Genomic DNA, 15,536 nt, shown 5'->3' on the forward strand with positions numbered 1-15,536 from the left:
GGGGTTACTGCGAGAAAGGGCTCGGTAATTTCCTATGACACCTGAAAAGTCTCCATGTCAAGAAATAATTTACCACTTAGGTGGAAAGGGGCCAGCGGGTACCCATTCTAGATATGTCAATCACGAGAGATGATGAAAACCTGGAACACAACGTCTACTGAAAATGGACGCTCGAGCACCGATAAATGAATAAATTGTGAAATCATCACCAGAGCCAGAGAGAGGCATGACTGATACACTCATAACACGAGCAAGACGAATATGGGAGCTGCCGAACCTCAAAAGCGAGAGGCAACACCTAGAAAGCTTTCTGAGGAACAAACGGTTCTTCACCAGTTACATAAGGCTTGACACAGAATCAATCAATCGGCGAAGAGACACATCGGCAAAAGAAATGTCGGGTACAGACTTTCTTCCATACAGTCCCAGAATGACGGATAGGATCGACCATATATGTGCAAATACGCCGCAAAGATCCTGTATAAACCGATAAAGATCAGATAGTGTCTCAGACCGGCAATGGATAAAAGGGGCCCATCTGCAATGTAGGCACATGCGCTAAATTCTATGCCGGAATGACTGGGCGATGAATCAACACCAGGATAACTGAACACAAGCGACATTGCAGGTGGCAGAAGGTGGAGAAATCAGCAACGGTGGAGAATGCACTATTTGAGACCGAGCACATAGTAAAATTCAAGACATGGAAGGTCTTGCTATAGGAAAGAGCTATCACATCCGTTTGTTCAGGGAACCTGAATAAACACATAACATGAGAACAACTTCATCAAGAAAGAAGGGAAAGGTGAACGGATCCTGGATTCCCGTCCTGCAGTGAACGACGATGCAGATAGCCGAGGGAGAGCTGGAGTGGTAATGACCGCGGAAATTCCATCGGACGTTGGCGCTCCAGGTAGTTATAATCTTTGGCCTCGAGCACGACTGCAGTTGTAAGCCACCCCTTATTTGCAGAAGTGCATTTTACTTTATTTCTAGTTCTGATGTTTCACATACGTGAAGTGAATGTATCAGCGCTGCAGTACGTACGGAGTAAGGAGTGAGCGGTAGGTTTGCACGCTGGCTGGCGGTGGCAGTTGGCCATCTGGCGCTTTCCGAGCCGGTGGGATGAACGTTACAGAGATGCTCAATAAACTCCATTGGCAGACGTTACAAGAGAGGTGTTGTGCACCACGCAGAGATTTACTATTGGAACTTCGAGGGAGCACTTTCCGGGAAGAGTCAGACAACATATTATTTCCCCCCACTCGCATAATGACCATGAGGAGAAAATACGAGAAATTAGAGCCAAAGCAGAGACTTATCCAGATATCAGTGACTTGTCGGAGAATGCTAAAGTTATGGTAACCTGACACTTCACACGAAGTCAAAAAAGAAAGGTAGTCAACAGCCCCATTTAAAAAAAATATATATAGCAATATTCCATGCGATTGTGTCAGCTACCAGGCCTCCTTCATTTATCTCCCCCACTGCAACTTGCTCTTGCAGTGCACTTCTTTCGTAAAGTGAGATCAAAAAACATTGTTGAACTTGTCTTGAATATGGGTTTCTGCTCATCATATAGCACTGTGGCTTTATTTGAGGCTTCTGCCGTTCAGTTCTGGAAACCAAATATTTCGAATGACGCGTTCTCGCAGTTCGTTTTCGACAGTGATGACTTCAATATTGCAACATGACGGGCAAAGGTACATTCCATGCTATAGGTGGAATCAGGTGTGTGACCGAGGGAGAGCGAAAGAACGTCAGAAAGTAAAGAAACTCTTTTTCATGCCTGTGTTAACACTCCGAAGGCAGAACAGAGTTGGAATTGAAGAAATTGTTCTGCAAAATGTCTACTCAAAACAATCATTAACTAAAGCAACAGTGCGTACCAAACACGATTTCAGTTGGATGATCGGAAAGTTTTTCCTGCGTGACAAGGTTTTAAGCAGAAAATCAAAACTGGAGAACCTTATACGTAATCAATTCCTCAACAACCCGCCCACAGTTTATAGTACTATTTTGACTGCTTTAACTTCTACCATCATGGAGAATAAGAAGACCTCACAGCAAACATGTATCGTGATGTTTGATCAACCACTCTACATGACAGCTAAAGATATAGTTGCAGTGGAAGCTAATGGAGGGCTATTCACTAATCTAGTTATTCGATTAGGAGCTTGCACTTGATAATGTCTTTTCTAGGAGCAGTAGGATTCTTAATGAGAGACAGTGGACCCTCTCAACTTTTGGAGACTGTACATGCTGCAGTTTCTGTTCCCCATATACTTTCTGGTCGTGCATACACGAGGACAATTCCGGCTCACTCTGCAATCATGTGTGCTCTTTCCATCATAATACTGGAGGAAATGACAGTCATGGAGGAGGAGGAGCAACGTATTAAAGACTGTATTTCAGGTTTGACTGGAAACGGTGCATCTTTCGGCGATTTGAAAAAGATGAAGTGATTGAATAGCTGAAATTTGTCAACATAATGGATGATATCAAGCAAAGGGGGAAAATTTCCCACTTATGGATACAATACATTCAGCTTGTTATCTTGGCATTGCATTTCATCCAGGCAGAACCATGGACCTTGCCGTTGGTGGGGAGGCTTGCGTGCCTCAGCGATACAGATGGCCGTACCGTAGGTGCAACCACAACGGAGGGGTATCTGTTGAGAGGCCAGACAAACATGTGGTTCCTGAAGAGGGGCAGCAGCCTTTTCAGTAGTTGCAGGGGCAACAGTCTGGATGATTGACTGATCTGGCCTTGTAACATTAACCAAAACGGCCTTGCTGTGCTGGTACTGCGAACGGCTGAAAGCAAGGGGAAACTACAGCCGTAATTTTTCCCGAGGACATGCAGCTTTACATGCAGCTTTACTGTATGATTAAATGATGATGGCGTCCTCTTGGGTAAAATATTCCGGAGGTAAACTAGTCCCCCATTCGGATCTCCGGGCGGGGACTACTCAAGAGGACGTCGTTATCAGGAGAAAGAAAACTGGCAATCTACGGATCGGAGCGTGGAATGTCAGATCCCTTAATCGGGCAGGTAGGTTAGAAAATTTAAAAAGGGAAATGGATAGGTTAAAGTTTGATATAGTGGGAATTAGTGAAGTTCGGTGGCAGGAGGAACAAGACTTTTGGTCAGGTGATTACAGGGTTATAAATACAAAATCAAATAGAGGTAATGCAGGAGTAGGTTTAATAATGAATAAAAAAATAGGAGTGCGGGTTAGCTACTACAAACAGCATAGTGAACGCATTATTGTGGCCAAGATAGACACAAAGCCCATGCCTACTACACTAGTACAAGTTTATATGCCAACTAGCTCTGCAGATGATGAAGAAATTGATGAAATGTATGACGAGATAAAAGAAATTATTCAGGTAGTGAAGGGAGACGAAAATTTAATAGTCATGGGTGACTGGAATTCGTCAGTAGGAAAAGGGAGAGAAGGAAACGTAGTAGGTGAATATGGATTGGGGGGAAGAAATGAAAGAGGAAGCCGCCTTGTAGAATTTTGCACAGAGCATAACTTAATCATAGCTAACACTTGGTTCAAGAATCATAAAAGAAGGTTGTATACCTGGAAGAATCCTGGAGATACTAATAGGTATCAGATAGATTATATAATGGTAAGACAGAGATTTAGGAACCAGGTTTTAAATTGTAAGACATTTCCAGGGGCAGATGTGGATTCTGACCACAATCTATTGGTTATGAACTGCAGATTGAAACTGAAGAAACTGCAAAAAGGTGGGAATTTAAGGAGATGGGACCTGGATAAACTGAAAGAACCAGAGGTTGTAGAGAGTTTCAGGGAGAGCATAAGGGAACAATTGACAGGAATGGGGGAAAGAAATACAGTAGAAGAAGAATGGGTAGCTCTGAGGGATGAAGTAGTGAAGGCAGCAGAGGATCAAGTAGGTAAGAAGGGAAGGCAGAAAGGTGGAAGGGGTATATAGAGGGTTTATACAAGGGTGATGTACTTGAGGACAATATTATGGAAATGGAAGAGGATGTAGATGAAGATGAAATGGGAGATAAGATACTGCGTGAAGAGTTTGACGGAGCACTGAAAGACCTGAGTCGAAACAAGGCCCCAGGAGTAGACAACATTCCATTAGAACTACTGATGGCCTTGGGAGAGCCAGTCATGACAAAACTCTACCATCTGGTGAGCAAGATGTATGAGACAGGCGAAATACCCACAGACTTCAAGAAGAATATAATAATTCCAATCCCAAAGAAGGCAGGTGTTGACAGATGTGAAAATTACCGAACTATCACTTTAATAAGTCACAGCTGCAAAATACTAACGCGAATTCTTTACAGACGAATGGAAAAACTGGTAGAAGCGGACCTCGGGGAAGATCAGTTTGGATTCTGTAGAAATGTTGGAACACGTGAGGCAATACTAACCTTACGACTTATCTTAGAAGGAAGATTAAGAAAAGGCAAACCTACATTTCTAGCATTTGTAGACTTAGAGAAAGCTTTTGACAACGTTAACTGGAATACTCTCTTTCAAATTCTGAAGGTGGCAGGGGTAAAATACAGGGAGCGAAAGGCTATTTACAATTTGTACAGAAACCAGATGGCAGTTATAAGAGTCGAGGGGCATGAAAGGGAAGCAGTGGTTGGGAAAGGAGTGAGACAGGGTTGTAGCCTCTCCCCGATGTTATTCAATCTGTATATTGAGCAAGCAGTAAAGGAAACAAAAGAAAAATTCGGAGTAGGTATTAAAATTCATGGAGAAGAAGTAAAAACTTTGAGGTTCGCCGATGACATTGTAATTCTGTCAGAGACAGCAAAGGACTTGGAAGAGCAGTTGAACGGAATGGACAGTGTCTTGAAAGGAGGATATAAGATGAATATCAACAAAAGCAAAACGAGGATAATGGAATGTAGTCAAATTAAATCGGGTGATGCTGAGGGGATTAGATTAGGAAATGAGACACTTAAAGTAGTAAAGGAGTTTTGCTATTTAGGGAGTAAAATAACTGATGATGGTCGAAGTAGAGAGGATATAAAATGTAGACTGGCAATGGCAAGGAAATCGTTTCTGAAGAAGAGAAATTTGTTAACATCGAGTATTGATTTAAGTGTCAGGAAGTCGTTTCTAAAAATATTTGTATGGAGTGTAGCCATGTATGGAAGTGAAACATGGACGATAACCAGTTTGGACAAGAAGAGAATAGAAGCTTTCGAAATGTGGTGCTACAGAAGAATGCTGAAGATAAGGTGGGTAGATCACGTAACTAATGAGGAGGTATTGAATAGGATTGGGGAGAAGAGAAGTTTGTGGCACAACTTGACTAGAAGAAGGGATCGGTTGGTAGGACATGTTTTAAGGCATCAAGGGATCACAAATTTAGCATTGGAGGGCAGCGTGGAGGGTAAAAATCGTAGAGGGAGACCAAGAGGTCAATACACTAAGCAGATTCAGAAGGATGTAGGTTGCAGTAGGTACTGGGAGATGAAGAAGCTTGCACAGGATAGAGTAACATGGAGAGCTGCATCAAACCAGTCTCAGGACTGAAGACCACAACAACAACAGAGCGTATGGGGAATTGAGAGCTCTATATAGAATGTGTGAGAGCTACGCTCCCAGTATTCCATGCAACTGGACACTTTCCTTATGCTATGGCGGGTCATCTGTACCTCCTGGACATGCAAAAACTGAAAGAAACAATGAAACCTGCGGAGTTCGATAAATTCACCAAGGACAGCTTCTTCATGGCTCGACGCTCTGATAAGTATTGGTGTGGAGTATGGACCGACATGACGATAGAACAAACGTTTATGAAGAACCTGAAGAGAGTTGGAGTTGTTTCACACGCAAGAGGTTTCACCGATAGTTTATGAACCAATGATCTGTGGTATGCCAGTAGCCCATCACGTATGTGAAGCTATGGAACAGTTCTGCGATTTACATTCGGTTTCGAATGATCAGCATATTGAACTGAGGAGTGGGAGGATAGAAACTGACGAGAAAATTTGCAGAACATTTCAGCTATGGTTGGAACAACACACTCCATTTGTTTATAATGAGCAATTGTACTCATGAGGATCTGGATTAGTAGCTTCTCAGGATGTAAACTGCTACAGAGCTGTGTCTGTTGGTGAAGAAGCGCTTCGAACAATAGTTGCTGTCTCGCCAATATTTGGTTCTCTGAAGCTTAAGCGATCTAGCATGGTTAGGAAAATGTGCATGTCAGCTGTTAGGCTTGAAAAAATATAACTGAAGTAGATACAACTTAGTTAGTTCAGAGAATACTGTGCACGTTTCATTCACCTGATTATTTAAAGGATTGCTTCACGTACCAATTATAGAGATGAGGGAAACAAAATGGTCGTCGCTGTAGTATCTTCTGAATCAAGTACCTGAAAGGAATGTTGACAAAAATGATTCGAAGGTCTTTGCTACAGATGGAGGGTTTCTTATCCACCATATCGTGTGACCGATGACCACGCTGTTTGGTCTCCACCCCCGAATCTCCACCCCCGCCATGTCGTGTGGCCCAGAATGGAACTGTTGGTGACATTTAAAAAACCTTGATACCCTATATTCAGAGACATTATAAAAGTGATGTTGCTGCTATATTTGATGGATACTCAGAAAGTTCTCTGAACATAAGAACTATTGAACGCCAAAGGCGATCGATGAAGCGGACGCAACGAGAAATTTTCTTTAATGACAAGACGTTATGCGTTGAATCACAGTCCGACTTTCTTAGTAACTTCAGCAATAAGCAAAAATTTATTACACAGCTTGTGCAAAACTAGACAGTTTTTGTATTGGAACCAGGATTGCGGATGACGATGTAGATGTTGAAATTGTTGAAAAAGCAATAAATGCCTCAAAATTTTACCAGCAAGTGATTATAGCGGGCCAAGATATAAGTCTTCTTGTGCTACTTATCGCTGTTGCTCCAGAGGACACAGATATAATCCTGATGAAGGAAGGTAAAGATGCCATCGGAACAATATGTTACAGTACTAAAGATATACATAACTCCTCACTCTCTCATTCATGAATGCAAGAATTCAATATCGTTTCTTCATGCAGTAAGTGGTTGCGTCAGAACTTCAGCCTTGTTTGGAAAATGAAAGCTGCAAGCATTCCAACTATTCAACCGATATCCCCAACTTCATAATATTCCACCGATATTCAACGATCTTGCTTCCTCTCCTGATAACATTGCAAAAGCAAGAGAGAAATTTATACTCTCTCTCTACACAAAAACAGTAGACAGTCCTGATGATGACAACTTAGATGCCATTCGATTTAAATGTTTTAATGTACTTACGGGTCAGGCAAACAATACTGTGATACTCTCTCGTTTGCCATACACTACTGACGCAGGACGCCTCCACTCTTACGGTGTTTACCTACAAGTCCAACTATGGCTGGGGAAAAAAATTGGATCCTAGAAACTGGGGCTGGAGGGAATCAAACCCATCCGTCTCCCCGATTCACATGAAACGACCACCTGTTCCAGAGAGAATACTGCTGCTGATTTCATGTGGCTGCACTCAAGGCTGCGGAAGAAAGTGCCGATGTGTGAAGGGTGACCTATATTGGACAAAAATGTGCAAAAACTGTCATGGATAAAGCTACATTAATATGCCTCGCAGTGATTTGACAATAGATCTGAATGATCGTTTTATGTATTCTATTATATTGTATTGTATTGTATGTTAAGTGGGGACCTAGAAAAGACGGAGAGGCTCCGTTCCAGCCGCAGCCGCAGTGGTCCACAACCCCAGACGACTACCGCAGTCCACTTCACCTCTCCGCCACCCAACACCGAACCCAGGGTTACAGTGCGGTTCGGCTCCCGGTGATTTTTCAAGCTGGAACGATTCCTGAATAACCAAAACGCAAACTTACAGAAACAAGGTCTCCATCAAGTCCTTTTTTAGGAAAAGTGTCACACATTAAAGCATGAATTTGTAGGGAATGACTAACGTAATAAGCAGTTTATGGTCCCAGATCGAGTTTTTCGATACTACATAAGGGGCGATCAAAAATTTTCCATTTGAGGGCGTTGCTGCAGCGTGTATGCAACGCAGTGCAACTCCGATGCGAGTATACGAGTTGTGGCTAGAAAAAAACCGGACTAGTACTGGTGAAACAATAAAACGAATGCAATAAGGCTGAAAGTCGCGTGGCCTGTCACGTGACTCTCGCTCCGCCTACTGCTCGAGTTTCATCTTCCTCCTGCACTCAGTCTGCCCGTGGCGTCTGTTTTAAGTAGTTGACGTTTTGTCTGTGCGTCGGAAAATGTTGAGTGTACGGAAAGAACAGCGTGTTAACATCAAATTTTGTTTCAAACTAGGAAAATCTGCAAGTGAAACGTTTGTAATGTTACAAAAAGTGTACGGCGATGATTGTTTATCGCGAACACAAGTGTTTGAGTGGTTTAAACGATTTAAAGATGGCCGCGAAGACACCAGTGATGACACTCGCACTGGCAGACCATTGTCAGCAAAAACTGATGCAAACATTGAAAAAATCGGTAAACTTGTTCGACAAGATCGCCGTTTAACAATCAGAGCAGTGTCTGAGTTAACAGGAGTTGACAAGGAAAGTGTTAGGCAGATTCTTCATGAAAGTTTCAACATGAACAAAGTGTGTTCAAAAATGGTTCCAAAGTGTCTCACAATTGAACAGGAACGCCGAAGAATGATTTGTTCTGACATCCTGGAAAACATTGAAAGTGATCCCACCTTCTTACAAAATGTTATTACTTGCGATGAATCGTGGTTTTTTACTTACAATCCCGAAACTAAACGCCAATCGATGCATTGGAAAACTCCTGGTTCTCCACGACAAAAAAAAAGCACGAATGTCAAAATCGAAATTCAAGGCAATGATGATTTTTTTTTTTTTTTTTTTTTTTTTTTGACATCAAAGGGATTGTGCACATTGATTGGGTACCAGAGGGACAAACAGTGAATCAGCATTACTACATTAGCGTCCTGGCTACCCTACGTGAGCGAGTACGGAGAAAACGGAACGATTTGTGGAGAAAAAAGTCATGGATCCTTCACCAAGACAATGCCCCAGCTCACAGTGCGTTGTCAGTGAAGATGTTTTTGGCAAAACACAACATTCCCATCTTAGATCATCCACCCTACTCACCTGATTTGGCCCCCTGTGACTTTTTTCTTTTCCCTAAAGTCAAGTCAGCTTTGAAAGGAACTGGATTTGAGACTGTTGAAGCAGTAAAAGAAAAAGCGACGGAAGTAATGTATGGACTTACCGAAAATGATCTGCAGCATTGCTATGAACAGTGGAAAATTCGTATGGAGCGGTGTAGAGACCGAGGAGGAGAGTACATTGAAGGAGATAACATGAAATTGTAAATAATTGTAAATAAATGTTTTTTCCAGCATCAGTCCGATTTTTTTCTAGCCGCACCTCGTATAAATACCGACATATAGGCATGGAACTAGTGTGCCATTCGTGTCTTTCCGACATGCGTGCGGAAAATGCGAAAACGTGAACTATGGCGACGTTATTACCAAATGAGTCCAAACAGGACCATTGTGTTGTTATTCTTTTCTTGGCTGCCGAAGGACAAGCAGCGGTACGTACACCGGTAGACATCCAGCGGAGACTGAACAATATGTACGGAGCCGCAAATCTGTCGTAAATTATCGTTGTGTAATGGTGCTGTTGCTTCACGGCCATGCATCTCCCTACATCTCAAATGTAGTAACGCGCGAGTTACTCCAATTCAAGAGGGAGCCACTTGAGCACCCGCCCTGTAGACCTGATTTCTCCCCAAGCGATTGTCACGCCTTCTGTCCCTTAAAAAAAGGCGTTGGAGGGTCGACGATTCCTGTCGGACAAAACGTGCAGCAGGCAGTTACAGACTACTTCACGCAGCAGGCCACGATGTCTTACCGAACGGTTATCTTCAAGCTGGTACGTCGGTAAGACGATTGCCACTAGGCTCACGGCGAGTTTGCATGATTGGCATACTTATTCTGACCTGTACGGCCTTAGAACGGGAACTTTTTGTTCTCTCATCATAATTACAACTTTATGACTGCACCTCGTAAGTCGCTACACCAGAAAAAACGAATATCCGAACCTTTGTCAGACTGCCACTCACTCTCTCGTGGCTGTACGGAAATTTAAGGGGCTCCGGAACGCCCTATACTTGCAATGTTAAAATAACGCTTATAAATTACATCTTTCCTCACAAAGTATTTGAGGTAGGAAGTTGAACTTTTTACAGATTATTTATTGGAATATGGGCTACAACTTAACACAGGGATTTTACAAAATTTTAGTTCAGTTAGTAAAGATGATTTTTTTTCAATTGTAATGAAAATTCGCAACATTTTTTTGCAATTTTTTACTTATATATTCAAAAATATACAGTTTTTTGGAAAAAGGCTGTGTTAAATTATGCAGAAGGTACTGTGTAACATTTACTGAAAGTTTGAAGCAAATATGTTTGGAAGATCCTTAGAAAACATGTAATTAGTATGAGAAAATAAAAGTTTTGGGAATCGAGCGACAAAGATTGGATTAACTTTTTAGTGCATTCCAGGTCCATAGGATGGATTATCTTCATCCTCTGCGAACTCCTCCTCCAGCTTCCTCTTGTTCCTCCTCCTGTTTACTCTTGCTTGTATTTCTAGACTCTTTACAGCCCTGTCTGCAGCCCGAAGGCGTTCCTTGTCTAAAGCAAGCATCGCTCGTACCATGTTAGAACGTATCTTCATTCCCAAATTTCTAAATACCTTTGGCTTTCCAACATTTCTCCTTTTCTTAAAAGCCTTCAGAAGATTTCTAATAACTTTACGTTTACTCATTATTATACTTCAACAAAACAGAGACTCAAGAAACAGAATTAATTACGAATATTTTCGAGATAACGACAGAGTAAATAAACATGAAACAATCGACAATCACACCAGCGATAAATATTGAACCATCACAGGTTAGCCACAACACATGCTTTATCTCACATCACTAAAATGTACCTGATGAACATGGACGTTAATAATAACACCATTTGACAGCAGTTTAACAGCGCCACAGTGGGTCACGCCCATGTAGAACACATTTCAAAAAAAATTTAAAAATAGTTGTAGTCTTCGGAATTGAATAAATTATATATCTATTAAAAGGTAATAGTCTGCAGATTCAGAAAATGCAAAAAAGTAAAAATTGAACTTTTCATGATTTTGAGCCTTTCCGGAGCCCCTTAAACACGTTGGCGAAGCATTTTCTCGGATATTAAGTCCAGTGTGAAATTGGAAATTTGTAGTAAGGTCTTATGGGAGCAAACTGCTGAGGTCATCGATCCCTAAGCTTACACAGTACTTAAACTAACTTAAACTAATTTACGCTAGGGACGAAACACACACACCCATGCCCGAGGGAGGACTCGAACCTCCGACGGGGGGAGCCGGACGAAACGTGACAAGGCGCCTCAGAACGCACGGCTACCCCACGCGGCTCCAGTGTCAACACTGTAGAGATGTGCATTTATGAAACATTCGCATACCGGTACACTCGCAGTAGAAGACCTCGCTTGTACTTTATCAAGCTTATTATCGAACGCACACACCGATCGAGATGTTGCAGCGGTAAGACTGAGGATCGTATATGAGAGACGGAGTGGGTAGAAGAAATTAAAATCTCCGTCCGGCCAAACGCATTTAAATTTTCTACGATTCCTCTAAATTTCTTCAGAGAAATGCGGCTATAGTTCTTTTGTACGTGCCAGCCGATTGGCTATAATAACCGTTGTCTTTGGAAACCTTTGTCGGGTGTTCTCGATCCCTCTTGACACATTTGAAAAACAATATCAAAGAGAAAGGGCGTTGTTACTATTACAAGTGGTCGGAGCTTGAGACTAGAGTTTCCCTTATGGCTTGGTACGTCCGCGCAGTTATGTGTATACAGGGTGTCCAGCGAAGGAATCCCTGATTTCAAAACGAAATATCTCTAAAACTAAGAATGACAGGTGAGTGCAAACAAGCGGTACATTTATTTCAAAAGGAGAAATAATTTTATACATAAGTTATATAGCAGGTTCTAAATACACTACTGGCCGTTAAAATTGCTACACCACGAAGATGACGTTATACAGACGCGAAATTTAACCGACAGGAAGAAGATGCTGAGATATCCAAATGATTAGCTTTTCAAAACATTCACACAAGGTTGGCGCCGGTGGCGACACCTACAACGTGCTGACAGGAGGAAAGTTTCCAACCGATTTCTCATACACAAACAGCAGTTGACCGGCTCTGCCTGGTGAAACGTTGTTGTCATGCCTCGTGTAAGGAGAAGAAATGCGTACCATCACGTTTCCGACCTTGATAAAGGTCGGATTGTAGCCTATCGAACTGCCGTTTATCGTACCGCAACATTGCTGCTCGCGTTGGTCGAGATCCAATGACTGTTAGCAGAATATGGAATCCGTGGGTTCAGGAGGGTAATACGGAACGCCGTGCTAGATCCCAACTGCCTCGTATCACTAGCAGTCGAGATGCCAGACATCCGCATGGCTGTAACCCATCGTGCAGCCACGTCTCGATCCCTGAGTCAACAGATGGGGACGTTTGCAAGACAACAACCATCTGCACGAACAGTTCGACGACGTTTGCAGCAGCATGGACTATCAGCTCGGAGACCATGGCTGCGGTTACCCTTGACGCTGCATCGCAGACAGGAGCGCCTGCGATGGTGTACTCAACGACGAACCTGAGTGCACGAATGGCTAAACGTCATTTTTTCGAATTATTCCAGGTTCTGTTTACAGCATCATGAAGGTCGCATCCGTGTTTGGCGACATCGCGGTGAACGCAGATTGGAAGCGTGTATTCGTCATCGCCATACTGGCGTATCATCCGGCGTGGCGGTATAGGGTGCCATTGGTTACACGTCTCGGTCACCTGTTGTTCGCATTGACGGCACTTTGAACAGTTGACGTTACATTTCAAATGTGTTACGACCCGTGGCTCTACCCTTCATTCGATCCTTGCGACAAGTGTAATGTGCTGCGAATACATAGAAAGATAGATCCCTTATCATTTAGCTACAAAATAGCAGGTCAGCAACTGCAAGCAGTTAATTCCATAAATTATCTGGGAGTACAAATTAGGAGTGATTTAAGATGGAATGATCATATAAAGTTGATCGTCGGTAGAGCAGATGCCAGACTGAGATTCATTGGAAGAATCCTAAGGAAATGCAATCCGAAAACAAAGGAAGTAGGTTACAGTACGCTTGTTCGCCCACTGCTTGAATACTGTTCAGCAGTGTGGGGTCCGTACCAGATAGGGTTGATAGAAGAGATAGAGAAGATCCAACGGAGAGCAGCGCGCTTAGTTACTGGATCATTTAGTAATCGCGAAAGCGTTACGGAGATGATAGATAAACTCCAGTGCAAGACTCTGCAGGAGAGACGCTCAGTAGCTCGGTACGGGCTTTTGTTGAAATTTCGAGAACATACGTTCACCGAAGAGTCAAGCAGTATATTGCTCCCTCCTACGTGTATCTCGCGAAGGATAAAATCAGAGAGATTAGAGCCCACACAGAAGCATACCGACAATCCTTCTTTCCACGAACAATACGTGACTGGAATAGAAGGGAGAACCGATAGAGGTATTCAAGGTACCCTCCGTCACACACCGTTAGGTGGCTTGCGGAGTATGGATGTAGATGTAGATGTAGATGTAGAAACCCTACTTTTCATCAGGATAGTGCACGACCGCATGTTGCAGGTCCAGTACGGGCCTTTTTTGATACAGAAAATGTTCGACTGCTGCCCTGGCCAGCACATTCTCCAGATCTCTCACCAACTGAAAACATCTGGTCAATGGTTGCCGAGTAACTGGCTCGTCACAATACGCCAGTCACTACTCTTGATGAACTGTGGTATCGTGTTGAAGCTGCATGGGGAGATAGAGAAGATCCAACGGAGAGCAGCGCGCTTAGTTACTGGATCATTTAGTAATCGCGAAAGCGTTACGGAGATGATAGATAAACTCCAGTGCAAGACTCTGCAGGAGAGACGCTCAGTAGCTCGGTACGGGCTTTTGTTGAAATTTCGAGAACATACGTTCACCGAAGAGTCAAGCAGTATATTGCTCCCTCCTACGTGTATCTCGCGAAGGATAAAATCAGAGAGATTAGAGCCCACACAGAAGCATACCGACAATCCTTCTTTCCACGAACAATACGTGACTGGAATAGAAGGGAGAACCGATAGAGGTATTCAAGGTACCCTCCGTCACACACCGTTAGGTGGCTTGCGGAGTATGGATGTAGATGTAGATGTAGATGTAGAAACCCTACTTTTCATCAGGATAGTGCACGACCGCATGTTGCAGGTCCAGTACGGGCCTTTTTTGATACAGAAAATGTTCGACTGCTGCCCTGGCCAGCACATTCTCCAGATCTCTCACCAACTGAAAACATCTGGTCAATGGTTGCCGAGTAACTGGCTCGTCACAATACGCCAGTCACTACTCTTGATGAACTGTGGTATCGTGTTGAAGCTGCATGGGCAGCTGTACCTGTACACGCCATCCAAGCTCTGTTTTGACTCAATGCCCAGGCGTATCAAGGCCGTTATTACGGCCAGAGGTGGTTTGTTCTGGGTACTGATTTCTCAGGATCTATGCACCCAAATTGCGTGAAAATGTAATCACATGTCAATTCTAGTATAATATACTTGTCCAATGAATACCCGTTTATCATATGCATTTCTTCTTGGTGTAGCAGTTTTAATGGCCAGTAGTGTAGTTCGAAAAGCTGGTAATAGATGGCGCTGTAATCGCAATACGTAATGCCTATAAACAGTGCCCCGCAGCTTAGGGGGATGAGTCCGAACGTTGAAACATGTAAGGAGGTTAGCGTATCGAAGGAAGAGATTGAAGCCGTATATTACACTGAACAACGTGTTTTCCCGGGTTCTGGAACACCGCATGTTAGAACACAGTCCTACGGCACAAGGCGCAGTTCTGAAATAGTATTTAATGTTCCAAAAGGGCCCCAAGCGAAATCCACTCGCAAGCTCTTCGTCAAATTCCGACGGACAAGCAGCGTGGACGCAGATGATCTAGCAGGGATTGTTGGCCCCATGCAAATTGCAGTTACTCCTGAATATAGCGATTTCTCGAATTAGTCAGCAGAATCCAAGGATACTTGTCAGAAGAACTATAGCAGAGACTAGTTTCAAGCGTTCAAGCACGCAGAACCTACGCTTATTTCCATTCAACATCCAAAACCATCAGGCCATACTCGTATCTGCTTTCCGATAGGCGGCTGACTTTGCGAACCAGATTCTCACGATAATTGAAAAGACGGATTTAACGTAGACTAATTCGGGTTCACAGATGAAGCACGCTTCCACCTGAACGGAGTCGTGAATAAAGAAGACTGGCGAATTTGGGGTTCCGAAAATCCCCACTTCTGAGAAACTGAAACGGTACGGTAGTTACCGCTCCATAAGCAGCAGGTTTCGCTGCTCGCTCGCACCGGGAAA

This window comes from Schistocerca nitens, chromosome 1 (assembly GCF_023898315.1).
Source record: "Schistocerca nitens isolate TAMUIC-IGC-003100 chromosome 1, iqSchNite1.1, whole genome shotgun sequence".
Taxonomy (NCBI): domain Eukaryota; kingdom Metazoa; phylum Arthropoda; class Insecta; order Orthoptera; family Acrididae; genus Schistocerca; species Schistocerca nitens.